The 21,707-nt window shown below is 37.4% G+C and overlaps 1 long non-coding RNA gene across 2 annotated transcripts in view; it reads left to right on the forward strand.

Moving 5' to 3' along the window:
• LOC140599710 (uncharacterized) overlaps nucleotides 1-15,925 on the forward strand; it is an 82,797-nt gene extending 66,872 nt beyond the window's left edge. For both annotated transcript variants that reach the window (XR_012002669.1, XR_012002670.1), the window contains exons 2-3: nucleotides 1,253-1,332; nucleotides 15,775-15,925. This is a non-coding gene — a long non-coding RNA (uncharacterized lncRNA). The remainder of the gene's footprint in view (nucleotides 1-1,252; nucleotides 1,333-15,774) is intronic.
• The last annotated feature ends 5,782 nt before the right edge of the window (nucleotides 15,926-21,707 follow it).

Consider the following 21,707-nt stretch of genomic DNA (forward strand, 5'->3'; position numbering starts at 1 on the left):
CATTGATTCATTAGAAATTGAAATATAGGTAAAAGTGCTGTCTTAATCACAATGTTGGTCAAAACATTTGGAGGTGGCATTTGAACCAAAAGTACATTAAGAGCTCACTGAAAGGAAGCCAAGTGAAGGAGGTGAAAGAAAGCCCTAACTATTAGCTATAGAGAGCAAACATACTAATTCTGGGCCACTTATACAGTATAGGATCCAATCCAGAGCAAAACCAGAATTTCGGGACCTTCTGATCTTCCCAAGTGATCTCTTCACATTGAGCCTGCCATCCTTAAGTCCTGAAATGTGCTATGGGTGGAAGCAGAACTTCAGTTTTGAGATTATCTATTTTGGTCATGTGGGCACATCATGGTTTTATGAAAGAAAGTTAAATAATGTTTGCAAGGATATATTGAAGTGATTTGAAGGAAGGCTTTACTTTTTTCAGTTTTCCAAAGATGGAGCCCAATGCAGGGTAAATACAGTGTTAAGAGCTCAAGACCTGAGGTCAAGTTCAAGTTCCAGACCTCACTCATGTTGAGACTTGGGCACATCATTTACTACTTTGAGCCTTAACTTTCGTATCTACAAACTGAGGTTTTATAGAACTTGCTCTGTCTACCCAACTAAAACCTTATGAGAACCAAAGTGAATGAATTCACATATAATAAGTTAGTACTTTCCTCCTCTTTAGCAGCAGGAATGTGTCTTGTGCATCTTAGTTTCTTTAACCCCTACCTATAAAATTACATATACCAGAAACTGATTAATTATGCTCCGCTGTGTTGCCCTTTAAATAAGCCATACTGGGCATTTGCTGTACCCTTGTTTATGAATGTGGATTTGACCGCCCCAGTGGCTTATTTATCCCTTTGGTCTATCATATCCAATCAAGGTGAGCTTCTCTGATGAAGTACAGTGTAGTCTTCCTCAGCTGTAACCATTGATGTTTCTATTATATCATGCTATTTTCCTGTGGTCACCATTCATCAACACACACACAATGTCATTTGTCATATAAAAGGATTTGCTGTTCAAGAGTCTAGGGTCTGTTCTGTGTTAGCTAACAACTATCCACCATGGGACTTCTTAGAATACTGCTCAGCAGGAAGTCATGTTGTAAATGATTTGTTTTATTTCAGTCATGTCATCCTGTGTAGCTCTGCATTGCTTTATCTGGGCTATGGAAATAGTTTTGAGTGTGAGTGGTCAGAATCAAGCAGTGTTCTCTCACTTCATCAAATTTGGCACATTTTCTCTCCAGACAAATCCAATGAACATTTTGCAGACCTGCTAATCTCAGGAAGACTGAAGTTTTTAGAAGGCTGCTCTTCATATTCAGGGGTAAGTGGCAAGGGGAGGAAATGTTTGCTACTATTTGGGTTGTGTTTTCTTAGCTTGGCAAAGAATTATAACTTAATGGGATTGATTAATGACTCACACACGGGAGACACAGTCCAGTAGTTTGGCTGAATGAGGCTGAGTGCCTATTTTGCTTTTCACTCTCCCATGATCTTTAACAATTGTAAAGTATCTACTTCCCCAGTTTACTCTTGGGAGTAGATTATATTCAGAAAAATGTGCTTTGGGTAGAACTTAATGTGCTTTCTCTAAAACTCTCTGAGGAATGTCACCCTCGAGAGAATGCTCTGTTTTATAGAGATAGTGGGGTTGACTATTTAAACTCTCTTAAAATGGCTTTCTGAAATTGTATCATTTGATTTTATAAGATTACTTCAAGAACATTTCATTAGGGAAGGTTAAACAGTCAGAGTGATTTGGTGGAGAAGTCAGCACCTTAGCAAGAAGATAAGCCTCAGAGTATGAGTACCAAGAGGCTTGGCACACTCATTCAACCTTGGCACACTGTATCTTGGAATTAGGTGTTTCTATTGACCTTTTCAAAGCCCCTCCCTAAAAAAAAAAAAAAAACAAAGCCCCTCCCTAGCTAAAGAGCAAGTTCTTTAGAGAAGGAACTAGATCTGATTCATATTTTGGTTCCTTTATTGAAAGTGGTTCAATAGGGATGCCTGGGTGGCTCAGTGGTTGAGCATCTGCCTTTGGCTCAGGGCGTGATCCCGGGTCTGGGGATCGAGTCCCACATCAGGTTCCTTGTGGGATGCCTGCTTCTCCCTCTGCCTGTGTCTCTGCCTCTCTCTGTGTCTCTCATGAATAAATAAATAAAATCTTAAAAAAAAAAAAAAAAGAAAGTGGTTCAATATGTTAGCTACTAATGAGTGTTTTCCTCATTAATTTATACATCAATGCAGCAAATGATTGAATGTGTATACTGGGCAATAAGGATAGTGATACGAGCCAAACCCAAGCAGCCACCTTCATGGACCTTGCTTTCTAATGGGCAGAGAGAGCAACAATCCAGGAATAATCAAACAAATATATTCAATATATTATAAAGTTGCTATGAGTGCTATGAAAAAAAATGAAGCAGATTAAAGGCATAGTAACAAGGAGCACTGCTTTAGATCAGGCAGCCAGGAAAAGTTATTAAGAGGAAGTGACATTTGAGTGGGGGCCTAAATGGAGAGAGGAAGTATAAGCCATGCTGTTGGGTATCTATGGAAAGTGCTTTCCAGATGGACAGATAGTACAAGTACAAAGCCAGTATGAGATTGTGGTTAAGAAATTGGTCTCTGGAGTTTGGTTGACTATACTCAAATCCTCTCTGCCACTTATATCTCTGCATGAAACAATCATGATGATAATTGTTGGTATTCAGTAAGGACTTACCATGAGTCAGTTACAATACTAAACCTTTTATATAGTCTTTCTTGTTGAATTCTCACATCAACTCTACAAAATCAGTACTACCATAAATCCTATTCTACGACAAAGGAATGAGGCATAAAGAGGTTAGTGAATAATGGAGCCAGGATTCAATCACCGCAGTTCTACTGAAGAGCTAGTAGTTTTAACACAAAATAAAATGTGGGATGAGCATAGCCAGATGTGGGAAAATTGGGACATTTGTTCTTGTAACTTCTTCTTCTGCCAATGACCTCTTTTCCTCCAACACTGCCTAGGGCTTTCTGAGGTGGTTTGGGAGGGGCATACCCATATGCATAACCACCTCTTTTTCTGGGCTTTTCCCCACAGAAATCATTCCTGGTTTCTTCCAATCTTTGGGGAACAGCCATCTTGTTCTGAGTAAACTATCAAACTAAGCTTAGCAAAAGTGCCAGTGGAAATTGTGATCTAGTAGAAATAGCAGGACACAATCAATCCTGGCTCTGCAAATCACTAGCTGTGTGACCTAGGTCAAGCCCTTGGATCTCTGAGCCTTAGTTTCCTCCTATGTAAAATGAATTGATACTATTTCTAATGCCTACTTCATCTAATAGTAAATATTATTTCTCCTGTGCAAATCAAATAAGGTCATGCATGGTAAAGTGAAATATAAAATAAACTGGAAGCTATATTAAAAACCGGCCTATTGTTATAATATGCAAATACATCCTGTGGTATGTGATATGTTAATTTATTGATTATTAGAATATACTACTGTGACAAACTTTCTGGCCCTGTTTTATATATATGTTTCTGATGTCATACCCTCCCACTTCTTGCAGTTCTTCAAATTTCATTTCTCAGAACAATGAAAATGTGAGTTGGACTTTCACTAACAATTTACTTTAGAATGTTTATTTCTTTAGAAACTAGATAAATTAGAGTAGTTTGTCCTTTTTGGAGCTGAAGCTATTTGACTCCATCATTTTAACCATATGTATCTATTTTATCATATAGAAAAATCTCAGTTAACCAGAATCAAAGTGGAACAAGGAGTTTTAGGTTACTAATTCTTGGTTAATTATAAAAGCAAAAATGCATTAGAAATCTCTTTCTCTTTTCATAATATAGAAAATATTTTTGGGATACCTGGATGGCTCATCAGTTGAGCATCTGCCTTCGGTTTAGGGAGTGATCCTGAGATCTGGGATCGAGTCCCACATCAGGCACCCTTTAAGGAGCTTGCTTCTCCTTCTGCCTATGTCTCTGCCATTCTCTCTCTCTCTCTCTCTGTGTGTGTGTGTGTCTTTCATGAATAAATAAATCAATCTTTTAAAAAATATATTTTGTGAAATATATCAGTTATTCTTCATTCTTCTGACTTAGGGAGTAGAGACCAATGAAGGTAACAAAATGTGTGTGTGTGTGTGTGTGTGTGTGTGTGTGTGTGTGACACAGAGAGAGACTGCCTCTGCTATGGAGAACAGAATTGTCATGTTGAACATCTCTGCTCAGTGTTCAACATTTTATATGCAGTCATGAGCAACATAAGAAGCTGAGTTAAAGATGAAATAACCTGAAACATCAGCTGGAAAAATGAAGACTCATTACACATTAAAAGGATGTTAATAATAAGAGCTACATAGTGGTTAAGGACTCAGACTCCATGCCAGCTCACTTGGGTTGGAATCCTGGCTTGGTTGCTCAGTAGCTCTACGGCCTCGGACTTAACTTCTCTGAATCTTTAATTTCCTCATCTGTAAAGTGAGAATAAGAATAATAATACCTACTTCACAGAGTTATTCAAGTGAAGACAGTGTCTGATGCATAGCAAATACCCTATAAAGGTTAGAATTATTGCTATATCAGTGGTGATGAGTACATACTATATTTTAACATATTAATCCACAATAACTCTATGAAGTAGGCACTATTATTTTGAGGAAATTGAATAAGAGATAGTAAGTGACTTGCAAAAAATTAAAAAAAAAAAAAAGTAAGTGACTTGCCTGAGGCCACTCAGCCAGTACCAATGTAGCTGAGTATTCATACCACATCTGTCTGGCTTTAAGTCCATGGTCCTAACCACCATCCTAAACTACCTTGGGGACATGTTTCCTGGTTTCAATCCTTATCATCACCTTATTCTTCATTATTTACCTTTGTTCTCAGGGTTGAAATAAATAATAAGCATTTATAGAATGGGACGGTACTAAACAATCAAAATTGAGATTTGACTGCTTAAATCCATTTAATTGAGGTTTTTGAGTATTATTTGTTAGTGAACATGGTCACTTAAATAAATCACATATTGAGAGAGGCCTTGAATAAATTATCTTAAAATTAATATTGTTTTTGCATCAAACCTACCAAAGTTATCACAAGACTTACCTAGAGGGATTTTATTCTGTTTGGCTTTGGGATGCTTAGAATTTTTTTTTTTTCTTTTGGTTAATGTTCTAACATAGAATGTATTCTCCCAGAGGCCCACAGTAAACACTCAATGGTGCCTAAAACAGTCCACACTCACCTTGGTGCATATTAACATTATCTGATATGAGTGATGGATCTCTAGACAGATGTAGCCTGCGAAGATGGGGGGATGAGGTGGAGAAAGGTATGCATGATCAAGTCTGTCTTTTCCAGTAACAGTAATGGGTCATGGCTGCATTTTAAAGGGAAGGGGAAAATTGCTTTTCCAACCCAAAGTATAAAGCTATGACTCATGCTGGAATTGGTCCAGAATGTTGGTCAAATTATCCAGATTGACAACTAAAGCTGAAAGATCTTGGGAAGACATTGTGGAGAGCTGAAATGCAGGGACAGACATATGGGAAGTTTAGATTCATTGGAAAAACGTGAACTGGTTAGAGAAAAAGAATAAGGAAAGCAGAGTGTATAACATCTTAAAAAATCGAACAAATGCCTTTAAAATGACTTTCCTGATCTCCTCCGATAATCCTAGGAACTCCAAACTCCCTACCCAGCAAATTAATGGGATATCCAAAGAAAACCAATCCCTCCTTGTAAACAAAGTGGAAATTTCCTTCTTTTCCAAAAGGGCCCCCGTCCCAGCCATAGAGGAAGCATGGAGACGAAAACACATTTCTGCCTGAAATGACCTCCTATTTTAAGAAAAAACAACAGCCTCAAAAGAAGGAAAGGAAAAACAAAGTTCCACCCAGAAGGAAATTGTATGTAAACAACCCAAAGGGAGACCAAGACGAGAGGGTTGGAATACTGAAATAAGCAACAAGCAAATGGCCTCTGATGTTGTCATTAGCTTCTGACAATGTCAGAATTTGAGCTTTGAGACAACTGCTTTGTGATTGACAAAAAAGGGGTTGGGGTGGGGGAGGATCTGGACAAAAGCAAGCTGGTTAAAAGGTCCCCTCTGCAGCCGTGGAAACTTTGATCTTTGAAGTTTGCCTATTTTTTCAGGACTCTGCTAGCGTGTAACCCAGGGGAGATCAGCAACCACAAAACGTTGGCTATAATTTTCTGCAATTTGTCACATGCCCTCTTGAAGCCCTGGTGAGATGGTTTTCTTCTGTTTTTAAGCTGCGGATGATAGTAAAGGAGTTCAGGCAAGATAAGAGCAAACTGGAATCTTCCCAATTCTTCTAAGCCTGAAGACTACATTATCCTGCAGGTGTATTTTAATTTACTCTTTTTACTGCATGTGTATTTGGTTTGGCTCACATGGCATTAATTTTTCCCCCTCCTTTTGGATCCAACATTTAAAAATAAAGATATTCCAAGTCAAAATTGGATTTCTATTTACTCTAAAAAATCTGGTGGCATGAGTCCCAGATTCCTGTGGGGGCAAAGTCTGAAGCTGAGTACCTGCTGCCCTGTTCAGATGGGGCATGCACTTGACATTCCGCTAGTCCATCCTGCCAGCATCACTCAATTCTGTTACCTGTTTGCCCCATTCAGGGAAATTTGTATTTCCCTGGGGAAATTTCCCAGGGAAATTTTGATCCATATACATCTGATCCATACACATCTTTAGGAATATTCCCTGCTTAATCCAGATTGCAACAGCCCACTGAGAAGGATTCTAAGCTGTGTCTGGGCTTGGCATAAAAGTTATGATTAGCTGTTAATGTTCTATTTGGGCACAGAGGAAGTGGGTGGTAGCACAGATGCCAAATATTTGTCCTCTCTGATTAGTTAGACCTCTGTTTAAGCCTGTATTTTACCTTTAAATAGGATCCTATGCTTCTTAGTGCAATTTCTCTATCAACATTCTTGAAACTCAGTCTTAGTCATTTCATCTCCAAGCCTCTGAACAAACCTTCCATACAGAATTTCATTGATTCTAGAAATCTCACTACACCCAACTTCTTTTAATCGACTTTCAACCACTTTACAAGCAGCTTCTGGTGTAATTTAAATAAGTGAAAGGGAAGGCATTGACACACTGTAGCACTGGTTTTAAGATGACAGGTGAAGCAATAGCCACTACTGTGGCCTCCAATTATCTTTCTATGTATCTACCTATCATCTATCTATCTATCCATCTATCTATCTATCTATCATCTATCACCTACCTACATACCTATCTCTGTATCTATCCATTTAGAGTCCTAGCTGCCTGCCTTTGGAATCAGACTTACAGGTTTTCTCTCTTCTTCTCCAAGGAGTATTTTCATACTCACCATTGTTCTCTACCTACTGTCCCTTGGCCAAACCCTACAATTAATGGAGGTCAGTAGATAACCAATCCTTTCGCACAAAGTGGCCTGCCAGAAGTCCAGGGGTGGGAACCTCCATGAGCAGCTTTTCAAAGGCCTCCGATCCTTAAATGAAACCTCTTTGGTACTTTTCTGAATTCTGTTGTTGGAGTTACAAGAACCCTTAAGAAAAATGCCTGAAATCAGCTGGTCCCTGCCATCATTGAAACCCAAAGGGAGGAGCTCCACAGGCGAGGAACTGCTCCCTAGATGTCTTGAAGTTGCTTGTATTTCAAAAGAATTCAGCTTACCACCACTGTGGCTTTTAGCCTCTCTAATAAAGCAGTTTTTAAAAAGCTAAAAACGTAATCTGCCTTTTAAATCTGCTCTTCCTGCTGAGTCTAAATGGGGTTGCAGCAAAGTGCCTGGCCAGCATTAGAGTTCTCCGAAGTCAATCAACTGAAATGGGGTTGCTTGGGGGTTTGAAATATATTTGAAAACACTCCAGGGGTGGCACAAAATAACTGAACAAAGGCAAATTACATGAAAGGAAGAAGCAGGTGGAGGTTTATAAAACTAAAGAATCACTTGTATATTTTGGAAACGTCAGAAATTGAGACAGGGATGCTGACCTTAGAAGTCCATCTATCTGATCATAAATATGTTTTCCATTTGGCATTAGAGAAAGATTGTGCTAATGAACATGGCTTCGCATACACAGACTGGAATAGCCAAGGCTGTATAAAATCTTTAAAGAAATATTCATACCCAAAGAGGAGCTGAGGCTAAAATAGGTTATAGGCAAGGATGGGCATTACCATGATGTTTTCTCAGCAGATTTGAGTAGGACAACATCATAAAGTTTCTTCATCTTATTGAAAAGATGGAATTGTTCTCTTAGAATTGACTTTTTTTTTAAAGTAGGCTCCATGCCCAGCGTGGAGCCCAATATGGGCTTGAACTCAATATGCGTCTGAGATCAAAACCTGAGTTGTGATTAAGTGTTAGATGCTTAACCCACTGAGTCACCCAGGCATCCCAAGGATTGACTTTTTGGTAAGACAAACTCTAGTTTGCTCTTATAGCACATGGGTATAAACATCAAGATAAGAATTTCCATAGTAAAAATCTATCATAGATAAACTAAAAAATTTTTAATGAAGATAAGATTTAGATTGTGACATCTAACACTTTAGACTCTCAATAATTTCCTGAAAGATAATGCATCTATAGATAAAAGTCACTTAGAATTAAGGTGACCTATGGGTCAATAAGTGTAAATTGTTGGTTACCCAACAAAAATGTTACTTTTCTGAGGGCAGATTTAGATGACACCCAAGAGATACTGCTCTAAAACCTTAAGAAAAAAATGAGACCAGTTTTGTGATAAATTTGCTGGTTGAATAACATGAACTGTCTTAAATTTTTACTTGGTCAAAGTGATTTCTCAACATGAGAGGGGAGGATAATTTAGCAGTGTAAAATGTACTGCAAAAATAATAAATCTCTATGCAAGAGGGTCTTTAGCGTTGTGTTTCCTATATTTTCATTCTGTAGAGAACTTAGAGTGGACAAAATTGCCAGAAGTTCTTGTTCTCTTTGTTAGATGATAGTAGGGAGGTATGAACTTGAAAATATAGCTTTTGCCAGCACACAATTGCTTGTTACCCTTTGAAGGCCAACATGTGTGCTGAAAGAAATGCCTCAGAACACTTGAGAAGGTGGATGCATATGAGTAAATTGTGAGGGATTAAAGCATTGGTTTGGATAAGAATGGAAAAATTCAGTTGCTTAGCCAAGGCAGTTCCAAACGACTTTGATCTAGATATCTCAGGAGAAAGAACTTGTGCCATTCCAGCATTTTCTGGTTTTGGCTAGGCAATGCATATAGTAAAGAAATAAATACAAAATAAAACCCAAAGTTTTTAATGGGTTTTTAGAACTTCCACTTCTGGCTGCAAATGGGAGACAAAAGGCAAATAGATATTGTTTTAAAAATGCTAAGCCAGGCTTTTTCTAACCTCAGGAAAACATTGGGGTTTGATTAGGTTCAGATTTGGGGCAAGTTTCAGGATAGTGTTTGTTCTAGCAACTTCCTCCCCATTCTGTGGAAAGTGTTGGTCTCTTGTGGTTCTGGAAGCCATGCTGTAAAGGCTCTAGGCTGGGGCATCATGAAACAGACTCCAATCTGTCATTTGCGCCTCTGCCCACACTTTCTTCACTGTGTTCCTTGGACCTGGGCCTCCCCCGATTGCAGGAGTCTTTCCATGACTAAGCAGAGCCCAGACCTCTTCTTGTCTCAACTCTGTATGGTACAGCAACTATGTTTACCTCTCATTTCCAACCATCTCTTATGTGCATCAGCCTTTGTCTCCTTCAGATGAGCATCCATTTCTGCCAAACTTCATTCCACTGCTCAAGCTGCATCTTGGATTTGGAGGTTTTTCTTATAATCAGCTAGTTCTTTTGTTTGTATTATTCATTCAGCCAGAAATCCACTATATATTTTCTAGAGGGAAAATGGTGATGTTTTCTGTAAAATAAAAGGGGATCAGGGAAGTAATTAATATTTTGTGAGAATCTAATATGCTCTAGACACTGTCCTAGAAGCTTTATCCAAGATATCATTTAAACTTAACAACAATAAAATCTAATAGGATATAACATGTTGCATAAAGATCAGTCAAAAGAGATCATTCATGGATCCCTGGGTGGCGTGGCGGTTTAGCGCCTGCCTTTGGCCCAGGGTGCGATCCTGGAGACCCTGGATCGAATCCCATGTCGGGCTCCTGGTGCATGGAGCCTGCTTCTCCCTCTGCCTATGTCTCTGGCTCTCTCTCTCTCTCTCTCACTGTGTGCCTATCATAAATAAATTTAAAAAAAAATTAAAAAAAAAGAGATCATTCATGTAAGACACTTTACACAGGGGATATAGTAAGAACTCAATAAATGTGAGTCATTATTATTATTTCTCCAATACCTTCCTAGGAAGGAAGGAACTCAGTCTGTTGGTTTTTTTCAGAATCTCTTACAATGCCTTGCTATTTATAGGGGTCCATAATATTTATTGAATGACTGAATGAATGGACTTTTGCCAGGAGTATCTTACTACCGTTGATGATTTGTTTTTTTTTGGTTAATAAGATATAATTCGACAGATTAATTTATGTCCCTTTATACAAAACCATAGTTTTGAAGAAAAATCTGACATCAAAATGGTCCAAATAAGGCAAAGATTTTCCCCTTATTTTATCTTTGTTTCTTTTTCTTCATCTTACGTTATTAGCCCTAAATTCTAATCAGCTATATACTTCTTGCTTGGATGAAATATAAATACACTACTTAGATGTCACTAGTTGATAAGCCCAAACAGAGAAGGCAGTGTTTTGCAGAAACACAGACTAGGTTGAAATCAAGCCATGGGAATAAGAAAGTTAAGAGTGTGGGAAAACAGACTACTGCCTGAAAAAGTTATAATTGAAAAAGCCAATATAGGTAAATATTGCAGGAACTGTAAGGATTTGGGATGCAATTCCTAACCATAAATGGGGCAACATAGAGTAATGGAAAAGCTTGAATCTCTAGAACTTCATCTCCCTGGACCTAATTCAGTTTTCTCATCTGTGAAATGAAAAAGTCATGGAGGGGAATTCTAGACTCTTCTAGGTCTTACATTGTGATTTTATTTAATAGTAATAACTTACATTTATATAGCTCTTTTAATACTTTGAAATCCTATACTGCCCTATTAAATATAGGGTTACTTCTCTAATAGGTTGCATGTAGAATATTTGAGAAATAAGAAATAAAAAAACCCAAATCTATATAATGGCTATAAAAATACAATTCACCTAAATCTGCTGAATAATTTGTAAATCACAAGTGTCAAACGTAAATCTAACATTATTTAGCCTCCTAGAATGTTAAAATGGAAGACTCGCAGAGACCATGGAGTCACCTTCTTCATCATAGATGATAAGGAATTGGAAGAACAGATCCAGAGTTACTGGGGTTCATACTGAGGTCTCTGGACTCCTAATAAGCTATTCTTCACAGGACATCAATGTTACAGAATTGATTGCTTGATTCATTAAACAGGTAGTTCCAGGCAACCCAGACAATCTCCTGAGCAAAACAGAGAGACACAAGTAATGAAGGGTATTACAAGTCAGAGACAGAAAACAATTTTGCTAGTAAAGTGTCTGAGAAATGTAAGTGATTTCTGCTCAGTACCATTTTATCTTACAAAGATTCTAGCTCATTTGTCACCTACAATCAAGGAAAAAAACTTAGTTCTATGTTTTTTGTTTTTTGGAGTTTTTTGCTTCTTTTTTCCCCCCAAATCTACTCCAAGAATGTTTAGTGGTTACATATTTACCCATATTCTCACTTTACCTATAGTCTCACTTTGTAAAACTTATTATAAAATTCTATTTGTCCCAATAAGTTAAATATTAAATATAGAAGTTTTTAAAAACTAATGTTATACTAGTTCTGAATTTATCCCCAAGAGAAGCAATGCTAGGGATCAGAACTTTTTAATCCTTAATTTATTTTTGTGCTAGAAAACTAACATAGTTTTATGTACTGACATTTAAAGTTTGAATGGTACATTAGTGTAATTTTCAAGATTTCAACATGAACATCTATTTTATATATTTTTTAAAAGACTGCAAAATTACCTCTCTTTTTGGGAATGATAAATTCTTATTGCAGCATGGAGTTTCTGTTAAAAAAGATCTTTTGTAGAATTCATATGCTAAATATCAAACTAAGTAAGTGTCAAATTTTGCAGAAATATAAAGAAATTAGTGCTTTCAATTTTATTAGCATATAGAAGCAGGAATCACATGGCACACATTTGCATACAAAAAAATTTAAAATGGTGTTACAGCAAAAGACATTTTTCAAAGCTCTAGAATAGATGCCTGTAAGGCTGGGTGCTTGAGTGATTTCCTTCCGCCCCCCCCCCCTTAGAAGTTTATAATCTAGTAGATTAGGGGTTAACAACATTGTCTGTAAAGGAGCAAATGGTAAATCTTTTCTCTTTGTAGGCCATGTAATCTCTGTTGTAACTTCTCAACACAGCTATTGTAGAATGAAAGCAACCATAGATGTTACATAAAATGATAAGTGACCAAGTTCTAATACAACCTTATGAATGGATACTCATATTTGAATTTCATATAATTTTCATGTGTTATAAAATGTTATTCCTTTTCTTAAGATTTTATTTATTTATTCATGAGAGACACAGAGAGAGAGGCAGAGACATAGGGAGACATAGGGATAAGTAGGTTCCATGCAGGGAGCCTGATGTAGGACTCGATCCCAGGACCCCAGGTTTACAACCTGAGCCAAAGCAGACATTCAACTACTAAACCACCCAGTTGCCCCCGTTATTCTTGTTTTGATATTTTTTCAATCATTTAAAAACTTAAAAAATCATTCTTAACTTGTGGGGCATACAAAAACAGGCAGTGGGCCAAATCTGGCCTGTGGGCCATAGTTTACTGATCCCCGTGGTAGATGCATATGTAAACCAATAGAACGCATGGAATAGCATGCTATTATGGAGGAAACAGATGCTATGGGTATATAAAACAGGAGAGATTAATTAGGAAAGGCTGTAATGCTAATATTCTTACAGTATATTTTTGAAATAAGATTTACATAACATAAAATTAACTACTTAAAAGTTAACAATTGAGTGGTATTTAAAATATGCATACTATTATGCTGCTGCTTTCTCTATCTAGTTCCAAAACATTTTTACAACCTCATATCCATAAATACCTGTTCCCCATTTCCCTTTCCTCCCAGCCTCAGCAACCATTGAACTCATTTTTGTCCCTATGAATTTATCTGTTCTGGATATTTCATATACATGGAATTATACAATATATGATCTTTTGTATCTGGCTTCTTTTACTTAGCATGCTTGCTGGGTTCAACCACATTGTAGTATGTGTCATATTTTATTTTTTTATGGCCAAATAATACTTCATTGCATATATATATATATATATATATATATATATATATATATGCCACAGTTTGTTTATTCAACCATCAGTTAATGGATATTTGGGCTGTTTCCATCTTTTGGTTGTTGTGAATACTATTGCTATGAACATGTATGTATGTATTTGTTTGAGTACTTGTTTTCAATTCTTTTGGGTATGTACCTAGGAGGGACATTGATGGATCATATGGTAATTCTATGTTTAACTTCATGAGAAATCACCAAATTGTGTTCCATAGCAGCTGAATCATTTTAAATTCTTACCAAGAAAGTACATATTTTCACCAACGCTTGTTATTTTCTGGGGGTTGTGTGTATATGTGTGTGTGTTGTGTTCTTGTCTTTAATTTTTATGGCCAACCTATTGGGTGTGAAGTGGTGTCTCATTGTGCTTCTGATCGACCATTTCCTGTAATGACTAATGACATTGAGTATTTTTTTTGTGTGCTTATAGGCCATTTGTATATCCTCTTTGGAGACATATCTATTCAAGTCCTTTGTCCATTTTAAAATCAGGTTCTTTGTCTTTTTGTTATTGAGTTGCAGAAGTTCATTATATATTTTGGATAGTAAACCCTTATCAGATGTACGGTTTGCAAATGCTTTCTCTCATTCTATAAATTATCTTTTCACTTTCTTGACAATGTCCTTTGATACACAAAAGTCTTTAATTTGGATGAAGTCCAATTTTTCGTATTTTTCAAACTTATGAAAGTTTACTACTGTTCAAAATTCCAACTTTTAGAGGTCGTATTGTCAACAAAGAGCAGGAAAACCAAATTACTAAATTTTATATCCTCACCAGGCTTGGATCTAAGAGAACTTCAATGACATTACAATAGCTAATATTTATTGAGTACTTCCTAAAATGCCAGGCTCTATACTAAGTACTTTAAATACATTATCTTATTTAGGTCTCAAGCGCCAACCACTAGATCCACAGAAGTAGAGTGTCCTGTGCAAAATCATACAACTATTGGCACAGAAGAGGCAGCATAAAACCCAGTCAGGCTCTACCACTTTATAACTTCTTCAGATTTTTTTCTGAATGTTTAAGTTTAAATAGTCTGTCTTATGCATATGTCTTATGCATATGCATAGAGGTTAATGTCACTATGTCTTTGGTTGACATATAGGGGAATAGCGTCGGGCTGAAATTGCATTCGGCATTTCAAAAACACTGGGTTAAAAGAAAACCAAGTCACAATGGATCTGTCAGATAATTTGATAATAAGGAAAAGCTCTAATTATGTCATTCCTTCATTCAAATTGCTTCCATGACTAGACAATATCTTCTCAAAAATAAGCAAGCAAAAAACCATATTACTGAAATATAACATGTGGCATCACTTTCAAATATGTTATTGTGTTGGAACTCTGATAAGGAGGTACTGATATCTGAATTTAGCTAAAGAATCAGTTTCAGAAATGTTAGATTTGTCCATGAGGCCCAGTGTGGACTTGAGCACAAGTTTACACACCTGCCCCCACAACCTAAACTACCCACTATACTCACAGGCTCCTCTGACTTCAAAGGATCATTCCACCTTTTTCTCCTGTATACTCAGGAGTGTTAGCCAAGGCAGACTAAATTTCTCCTGTGGTCTCATAACTTTGTTTCCTAAGTCTCTTCTGTGGATAATTATCTTTCCCATGTATCCATGTATCCCATACATTGGAATACATGTATCCAATGTATTCCCATTTCACTTCCTTTTTTTAAGTTTCTAAGTTTATTTTTTAAAGACTTTATTTATTTATTTGACACACAGAGGAGAGAGAGAGAGAGAGAACACAAGCAGGAGGGAGGGGCAGAAGGAGAGGGAGAAGCAGATTCCCTGCTGAGCAGGGAGCCCAATGCAAAGCTTGATCTCAGGGCCTGGGATCATGACCTGAGCTGAAGGCAGATGCTTACCCGACTGAGCTACTCAGACACCCCTACTCTTCACTTCCTAACTGAAACACCAGTTCTTCCCTCAAATCTCTGATCCTCCTGCAAGAAATGCCTTTCCTCTGAGCCTTCATGACATGCTCTGTCTTTGGACTCCTGTTGGGCTAACCACATTTGTATGGTCAGGTATGAATTTTCTTTCTCCTACTAGGTCAAAGTCTCCTTAATGTCTTAATCTTATTTTAACCCTATCTGAATGCTTCACATCATATAGTTCAGTGTCTTGGTTTTAATGGTTCTCTAGAAATGAGAAATGTCCTCACTAGCTAGAGCTAGGCCCTAGTAAGTAAATACTGGGATTCAGTTCTTAGTAAAAGATATCATCAGTGCAATTTTAAGGTAATAATTGTTATTTTTAAAAAAGATTTTATTTATTTATTTGACAGAGACCGAGAGCATAAGCAGGAGGAGCTACATAGGGAGAAGAAGCAGAAGCAGACTCTCCACTGAGCCGGAAGCGCGACATGGGGCTTAATCCCAGGACCCTGAGATCATGACCTGAGCTGAAGGCAGATGCTTAATGGACTGAGCCACCAGGTACCCCAAGAGAATAATTGTTTAAATTGTGTACAGTATACCTTGAAAAAGTTTGTACTAAAGTACCCATTCACAAAAAAAAAAAAGTACCCATTCACTCATTAACTCAACAATGACTTGCTGAATATGAATAAAACTGCAAATTCCTATTTCATGGAGCTGATGATCATGTGTATAAGAGAGGGACATATTATTTTAAAAAATCAAACATATATCAGTTAGCAGTTGAAAAAAAGAAAGCCAGGTGCAGAGGTTTAGAAATGGTACTAGGAACTGGGTGGTGGATTGTCTGGACAGGAAAGTCCTTTTTGTTAAGAAAGCATTTATTTGGGGTACCTCGGTGGCTCAGTCAGTTAATCATCTGCTTCAGCTTGGGTCATGATCCCTAGCCTTGCATGAGGCTCCCTGCTCAGCAGGGAGTCTGCTTCTCCCTCTTCCTCTGCTCCTCCTCCCTGATTGTGTGCATGCTCTCTCACTCAAATAAATAATTTTTTTTAAAAAAAACCTCTTTTAAAAAAGAAAGCATTTATTTATATTTTTATTTATATTTTAATTTAATTTAATTTTTGTTATGGAAGTATTTAAGCTGAGATCTAAAGGAAGTGATGGATTGAAGTATGGTATCTGGGGAAGTGCATTTCAGGCAGAGAAATAGTTCAAGGGCTTGAGGCAGAAATCTGGTTGTACTGAAATGGTGGAAGATGAGGGTCTTGTAAATCATGGAGATCTCTTCTGTGGATAATTATCGCTCCAACATGTCTACCTATTTTTCATTTCTGGAGATTACCACAAGTAAGAAGGGAAACCACTGGGGGTCTTGAACAGAAGAGTGATATGATTTACCTGATCTTAAATGATCACATAGGTTACTGTGTCTGACCCCTTTATGGACTATATCACCTCAATGTCAGGAGACATGTCTCACTTACCTTTCTATCTCTAGTCACTGGTGCAGCCAGACTCCTATTTAGTATCCACTAAGTACATACTGGAAAGCACTTGCTTGGAATGTCAATTGTTGGAAGGACTGTGAAAAAGAACTAAAAAATTGAAAAGTTCACTGAGTTATCAGAACTTCAGTGACGCAAGTTGAGTAAAATGATCTAAGGCCTTTTGTATTTATTCAGTGGAGAACTGCTTTGCTTTTCTTCAACATTAATTCCCAAGGTAAGGTGATTACTGCAATAGCTGAAATAGTCACAGCTCCATAAGTCTTATACAATTATAATGCCACACAAGTTTTGAAGAATTCATTAATTGTGTGACCTTTGAATGTGAAATAGTCACCACATTCGTTTGTTTATGGAGCACCTGTTACATTGAGCAACAATTCACTGTCCCTGAAGTCAAGATTCTCACAGTTTGACAAAGAAAGACACATGTAAACAAAGATGGAGAACACAGTGAAGTGAGTTGGCTATCACAGAGGCATGCATGGAGTATTCTAAAAGTAAACATCTTATCCTGAGTTCGCCAGGTAGCCGAGAAAGAAGGGAATCTAAGGCAGCGGCACATGCAAACTCTTGTCATATGTAAGAGCATGGTGTGTGCAGGGAATTGTAAGGTAATTGAGAGAGAGGTGGAGTATGGTAGTAGATGTGTCCTTTTTGTCTGACAGCATCTCCTTTCATGTGGTTTTCATGGGTTGTCTGTCACTGTGCCTGGCTTGCTGGCCAAAAGGCTTGACAAGTCATCTAGGATGACCATTCACAGTGACTTAACCTTCTGGACTCAAACAAATTGAGTCAGGGAAAAGAGTCTTGTGAAATTCATTGGGAAAGAAAGAGTATCCCTCCTTTCATGATCAAGAGTAGTAAGAATGTGAGTTTGGGTGTGACTATGGCTATGTTTTCTTCCAAAAAAGTAAGAACTTGTCTAAGAGTGAATCTGTAGGGAAGGAAGTTTAAGGAAAAGGATAGATATCTACATCTATTATCTATCTATCTATCTATCTATCTATCTATCTATCTATCTATCATCTATCTATCTATCATCTATCTAATCTGTATATCCAAAAAGAAGGAGATCAAGAAAGACAGAAAGAGAAAAGATGATATAATTTGAGCTTCTAGGTCCAGCTATGCCTAAACCAACTATGTCCCTAGACTTTCTAGTTTTATAAGTCAATAAAAGTCCCTTTTTTCTTCATGCTAACTTGTTATATATCTGTAACTTAACAGAATCTTGATGAAAATCATAGCAGTAGAAGACAAGACTGCAGAACTGCTTTCAGTTTTCTGACTTAAAAAACTTGGAACTGATTGGTGACTGGTAAAAAGAGTTTATTGTTAGAACACACCTATGCTGAATTAAGAACTAGGACATTGTTCTCACTGAAGGTAGCTCTAGGGCCTGTATTCATTCTTTTTCAGATTTTGGCTCATTTCTGCAATCCTGTTCATGTCCCTTTTCCCCTTTATTTATGCATAATTTTTATTTCCTTCATGTGTACATAGTCTTTGATGTATGTCAGGTTGCTCCAATCTCTACTACCTTAGGCAACTTTGATATAGCTATTTGGCTTGCTCCCTGTTATTCATTTAAATAAAAAAATCATTAAGTGTCTATCATATTCCAGGTACTATTCTATGTGCTAGAGACACAATGATAAACAATTTAGACAAGGTCCTTGCCATCATGATGGATGGAGATTTTGATGGAGAAAGGTCAATAAATAAGTTAGTCCATTAATAAATAAGACAGATTATGATACGTTCTATGATGGGAATAAATAGAAGCTGGATAGGGCATACATACCTGGGGGTGAAGAATCACTTCAGATGTGGAGATCATTGAAGGACTTCCTTGTAGAGGTGACATTTAAGCCAATTCCCCCCAAAATGATTTCAAAAATAAGCACTGCAAAGGGTTGGCAGAAGAACATTCCAGGCAGAGAGACCATCAAGTACAAAAGCCCCGAGGTGAAGAGAGCTCAGTGGGCTCTAGCTACTAACAGAAGGCCAGTGTGGCTGAAGGGATTGCTATGAGTCAGGTTTGCAGAAGGATGCAAATTCCAGATCATGCAGACCTTTGGAAGTCAGGGCAATGAGTTCTGGAACCATGAAGAACTTCTGAAAAATTTTAAGTATATAAATGGTTTGATTTACATTTTGTAAAGCTCTATAAATGGTTATTGTGTGGAGAACAGATTACAATGGATCAAGAATGGAAGCAGGGAGACCAGCTTTGCGGCTATTGCAAAGTTAGGCAAGAACTGAATGTAGCTTGGACCAGGGGGCGGGTAGCCACAATGAAAAGAAGCAGATAGACTGAATTTATCTACAGAATTGATAGAGCCTGCTGATAGATTGGATGCAAGGAAAAGGAGAGCTCAAGGATAACTCCTAGGAGTTGGTAGAGCAAATACACGGATGAAGTGCCTTCTACAAAGATGGGAAAAAATGAAAAAGGGGCAATTTGAGAAAAAGTCTCAACAAATCTGTTTTAGAAATGTTGAGACAAGTTATGAGCTGTATAAAGAGGTCTGTATTGGACAAATTACCTTCCCTGTGCTGAGAGATACAGTTTGTCTCTAGAGTCTGGTAGCACAAGGTCCTTCACTATCTAGTTTACAGTCTGATTTCCCTTGCATTAAATCCTTCCACCTTTCCAATAGGCTGAGGCCATGGAGAGATGTAGGTTCATGGAATTCAATTCAGAGGTCTGGTAAACATGCCCATACACAGGCTAATAATGTCTGCCTATTCTTCCTCACAGGGTTATTATGGGGGTTCAACAGGGACTCTGTAGGTAAAAAGCACTTTGTAAATTCTAAAGTGGTTGCAAATGTAATGAGTTTAAAGGACTTTGAAAGCTGTTTAATTTACCAAACCTACATATTTATACCAATTTTACTAAGTCAGTTGAAAAATTATAATAAACTTTTATTTAACCAGACTGGTTGTTGCCAGATGCCCACAAAAATGAAACAAAAATTCACATACTTTTGTGCTTAGTGGAAGGTAATTTAGCACAAAAGCTAAATTGGGTCCATAAAATGCTGAATAACAACTTAAGAAGAATTACTTTGTATTTATTGAAGGGTAAGTCACCTCTAATACTCTTGCCAGCAATAGCCTGCAGCCTGGTGTTCTGTTGGTACAAGGCCCATTTGTTGTTGGTACTCCTACTTCCTGGCAAAAGTGAGAGCAATTGCTTAAAGCAAGAATTAAGGGTTGTTCCACCTCCTGTTCCTCATTTTCAGTTCACTATCCTGGAATTCAGCCTTCCTTTCTGTGGCCTAAAACCCCTTAGGTCCAACCTCCTACCTAGAACTGGTTTCTTGGGCATGTGTCCTGTGCCACTGCACAGAACTCTGCGTTAGAAAGGGCCCCACACTTGATTTATCTCTCTCCTGTCTCTATTTTGAAATTCTTAGTAATTTTGTTTTTGAATTTATGTTTCATATATTAAGTCTGATGGAACAAAAAAAGCATGCATTCGAGCAGAGAAGGTATGTATAATATAGCTCCCTCTTCTCCCAGCTGCCCCATTTGTAGATACCATGCTCATATCTTCATAAGCATGTAATTTGAGTGAAGCCACAATTCATGAGAGTTTAGCAGCACTGAAAACAAGTACAAAGTAAGCATGTTACATCCAGGACTGAATAACAGGCTATGTGGGGTACCTATCAGCCCCCAACAACCACACTTTCTGTTCAAACCGGAATTTGTTTGGGGGAACCTGGCTGGCTCCAACTGTTAAGCAACTGACTCTTGATTTCGGCTCAGGTCATGATCTCAGGGTTGTGAGATGGAGTCTTGCATTACACTTCATGCTGAGTGTGGAGCTTGTTTAAGAGTCTCTTTCTCCTTCTTCTGTCTTTCCCTGCTTGTACATGCTTTCTTTCTTTTCTTTATTTTTTTACATGCTTTCTTTCTAAAACAAACAAACAAACAAACATACAAGCAAACAAACACACTGCCAGAATCTCTTTCAAATGCAGGAGGAAAGCAATAATGTTCTAAGACACACAAATACCAGGGAACCCTATCATATCTCCTTCTACTTGCATTACTCCCCTGTATTAGTCAATCACTTATGCTGAAAATGATGACACAAAAGGAAAGGGAAAGATAAAGCAGCCCACAGCTCCTTTTCCTTTCAGTCTTTCTTTACTCATCACTAAAGTGAAGGGTAGAGCATATTGGTAGAATATGTGCATATCAAGAAGTAAAATAGGGGATCCTTGGTGGCTCAGTTTGTTAAGCTTCTGCCTTTTGCTCAGGTCATGATCCCAGGGTCCTGGGATCGAGTCCCACGTCCAGCTCCCTGCTCAGTGGGGAGTCTGCTTCTTTCTCTCTCTCTCCCCCCACTTGTGCACTCTCTCCTTCTTAAATAAATAAATAAATAAATAAATAAAATCTTAAAAAAAAGAAGTTAAATAAAAACAATTGAGTTAGTTTTGTTTCTCATAGACACTGTTCTGACAAAAACAAAATACTTATGCTATGTGAGATATATCAACAGATAACAATATTTTATAATTAGCATGGTCTTTTTTTATTGGAGTATTTTGAAATGTCTTAAAATTAATACATTCTCTTGAGAAATCAGTATAGTCCCTCAAAATTTCTGTAAACACTACGAATGTGCTTTACAGATTCTTTGCTTGTTGACAATGCAAGAGTTATGAATACCCTAATATTTAAATTAATGACATTTGATTAAAATTTTACTGTACTCTTATTAATTTCTTAATGAAATTTAAAAATGTTATCATATGGAACACCTATGTCTGTAATGTCTTTTAGAAGGAAGAGTTCTTCCCTACTCAGAT

This window comes from Vulpes vulpes, chromosome 7, assembly GCF_048418805.1.
Source record: "Vulpes vulpes isolate BD-2025 chromosome 7, VulVul3, whole genome shotgun sequence".
Taxonomy (NCBI): Eukaryota; Metazoa; Chordata; class Mammalia; order Carnivora; family Canidae; genus Vulpes; species Vulpes vulpes.